Here is a 3,589-nt window from a genome sequence, read left to right on the forward strand (position 1 = left end):
TCACGTATAACCTCATGGATGTATGCATAAGGCATATGTTGGATAATAAAAAAATTGCTTTCAAATTCATTTGTTCAAAAAATAAAATAATCTTAATATTAAAAGATAAATAAATAAATAAAGATAAATAATAAATTCAGAAAAATCTTTTATCGTTGGAAAATAGAAAATTAAAAATAAATAAAATACGTTTTGAATAAATTTTTAAGCCTATTCTACAAATTACTTTTCATTTCAATGATATTTAAATGCCTTGTCAAAAAGTTATTTGAAAAAATATTTGTGTTTCAAATTGTAGATTCAAGAAGAGAAAAGATTTAAATTCATTCTTCAATAAAAAACTGATTAATTAGTATCCACAAATCACATACTTCAGATATATATAGCTATATATATGGATTTTTTATAACCTTCAATAAAATTAAGGAAGGATTTACTAAAACAAGCAGAAGCTCTAGCAAATACTATAGGATGATTTTAAGTAAATTGATGATATATAAACTAGGAACTAGACCGATTAATTTCATTTAACATGGACCACTTAACTGTTATGCTAAATACGTACATAATAATAACTAAATAAAAGTAATTTGCAATAAACGTTATAATTAATTACAATATTAGTATAAAATCCTTTTTCTTATTTTGTTAAACCTTATCTTCTTTCGAGTTGGTTCTCCCGAAGTGACGTCTCCAGATTGTAGCTTACGTAGTTGAGTTAAGTAGCTCCTGCATTACATATCACAGCATGCAATTTTTAATGATACTTTTCCATGTTTTTAATAGGCCTCTTTGTATCGCATTATTACTGTGCTACTATGTACTATGTATTACTATCTATTTTAATATTTACTTGCTTTAATAATTTCTTATCACGTAGAATACCAAATGCTTACTTCACTTCTTCATCTATATAATTTCATCCGGTGTTGGAATATACCGCATTTGGCTTGTATGAGAGTCCAAATAATTTAAGCTTTCTATCAATTATATGAGTTTATTGCTAATTTTAAACGTTACTCCATCTTTGGTAGCTTTGCCAAATCAAACTTAATAGCTTTAGGAGTTGTAGATACCCGCAATAAAAGACTAACTAGAAAAGAAAAAGAAAGAATGATTGATTTTCTTATATGAAGAAAATAAGGTATTCAATTAAAAAAAATCTTCACTGGTGGAACCAGGGATTTTTAAGAAGGAAATTTTTTAAGTAAGTTCCACATAAAAATTGTCTTTAGGAAATAATGTTAAGGATTTTTTTATTGTCCATTAATGTTCCTCGCATTTATCACACTATAAAGAAACTTACTGAATCCTTTGACTTTGACAATATTTTTAATTGCTTTCCAATACGTTTCACTCTGCAGCTGTTGCCACCAAATGAAATACTCAAAATATTTAGAAACAAATGGAGAAAGTTTGGCAATGATTGAGAGGATGTCAATCACTAAATAAACTTTTTAATTAAATATATTTTTCGCATAGGGCAATAGCAGTTTTAGTTCCTTAACTAGAAAACTTTTTTAATTAATTTAAAAATAACTGAGAATTATCATTATAAGTAAAACAATTTTAATTAAGTTATTAAAATTTCAGATGTTTTTTTGCTTACATGTTTTATGGATTTTTTTATGGAGAAGATAGGTTCGATACCATCAATTTACACCTTTTGTGCAATACACGGAATAAATATAAGAACAATAATAAATTGACAATTTAATATTTTTATATTAAAGTTGATTTATTTCAAATTTGGTAAATAAAAGTCTAGATAAATATAGCGGTCATTGTAATTCTTCCATTATTATTACAACTATAAAGATAATACTGCATGAAATCTACTGTAATTATTGCAGAGAGGAAAACCATATCAGACAATACTGTTTTTTAGCGAGAAAAGGATAATTACCATGACAGTCTCAATGATGGAGGATTACGTACATTACTAAAAGCCACACTCTCTGCATTTTTCATAAAATAAGCAATTTCGTAGGAAATGAGACTTAAGAAGTTTTAATGGGTCTGAAATTACAGGAAGTAATTCAGCGGTCTACTTTTGTTGAAAGTGGAAATTAATTTACCTTTTCACTTATTTTACTTAATATGTATTACAAGCGATGAAATATTAATGAAAAGTGAAATAATTTAAAAATATAAATAATAAAGTCATATAGTGATGTTGTGTGAATATAAACATTACATTGGCCACACACGACAATGAAAACATAAATATTTTTAATACTAATTAATAATACTTAAAAGTGAAAAGATGAATTTATCTTTTGTATCCACAAGAACAGTAGTGTCGAAATTAAAATTATTATAAATTACTTTTAAGTTGGTTAATGCTTTCCAAAGTTGCAATGAAACCTTGGTTATGTGGAAATTTCAAGTAAAACGAAAACTGACGGCACTATATGTAAAGCCTGTTAATAGAACTGCAAATATATGAAAAGATAAATTCAAGAAATTGTCCATTTAAAATAAAGATTTTTGTGAAGGAATAGGTTATTTAATTTTGTTAATAAAATCATCTAGATGACTCCCTCTTAAATACCAATCTCCGCTAAGAAACGGATTTGTAATACTTATTAGTTTAAACTCTCCGTAAACTATATATAGCTTCGGTATCGCTTACCCCTACCCTGCATAAATTATAGCATATAAGTTATAGAATATAATAGAACATATTAAAATATGATTACCAACTGAGCGGAGCACTGCGAAAACAACATTTTTTTGTGTACTTTCTGTACTTTAAACCGAATCTAGCTAAACGAAAAACACTCAATTTCCTAATAATAAAATGGGATTGAAATGTATTAGTAATTCCTTCAGTGCTCAGATGAAAACCGCAGCATCATAAAAAATCTGACTGGAAGTCTCCTCTACTTTCAAACAGAGCTATAAATCTGTTTACTCAGAAAGCTGTATTTTGTTGAGATATTAAAACATTAGACTGTAACCTGTCAGATAAACTGTCTATTACTTTTGTTCTATAATGTTCTACTAGGTAGGTTTGTTGAGATGGTAAAGCAAAACATCGTGACTTGTGAGATAACCAATCAACGAACTCAGTAACTGTAAGGAAGAAGCAGTTTAATAGCCTTATGGCTATCCATTGCTCGAACCAGATAACTAATCTTATTTAGCAATAGGTTTCCCACTCCATATAATTGAATAGCTGATCCCATTCTTGTGAGATTATTTACGCACTTATTCTTATTAATTTCAGTGCGACCATATTTCAGCAAGGTTAGGTTAGGTTAGGTTACTGGGGCCATACGAAGACTCACTTAGACCTAAGTAGACTCACTTAGACCTAAGAAGACTCACTCAGATACCCTAAAGAATTTGACACCTGTCTCTATAACCATTTGGTACTGGCCACAAAGCCATTGACACGAGCTATGGAAATAGAATCTAGCTCTCTTAGTGAATTGAAAAAGTGTGACCCTAAGTAGGAGAGTCTATGTCTTGCAAAAGCAGGACACTATAGCAGAAGATGTATTGGCGATTTCTCTTCATTATCCTCCATGCAATGTCTACAATGTAAGAATACAATGTGTTTCAGCAAAGAACTATCTACTTT

This window comes from Teleopsis dalmanni, chromosome 1, assembly GCF_002237135.1.
Source record: "Teleopsis dalmanni isolate 2A chromosome 1, ASM223713v2, whole genome shotgun sequence".
Taxonomy (NCBI): Eukaryota; Metazoa; Arthropoda; class Insecta; order Diptera; family Diopsidae; genus Teleopsis; species Teleopsis dalmanni.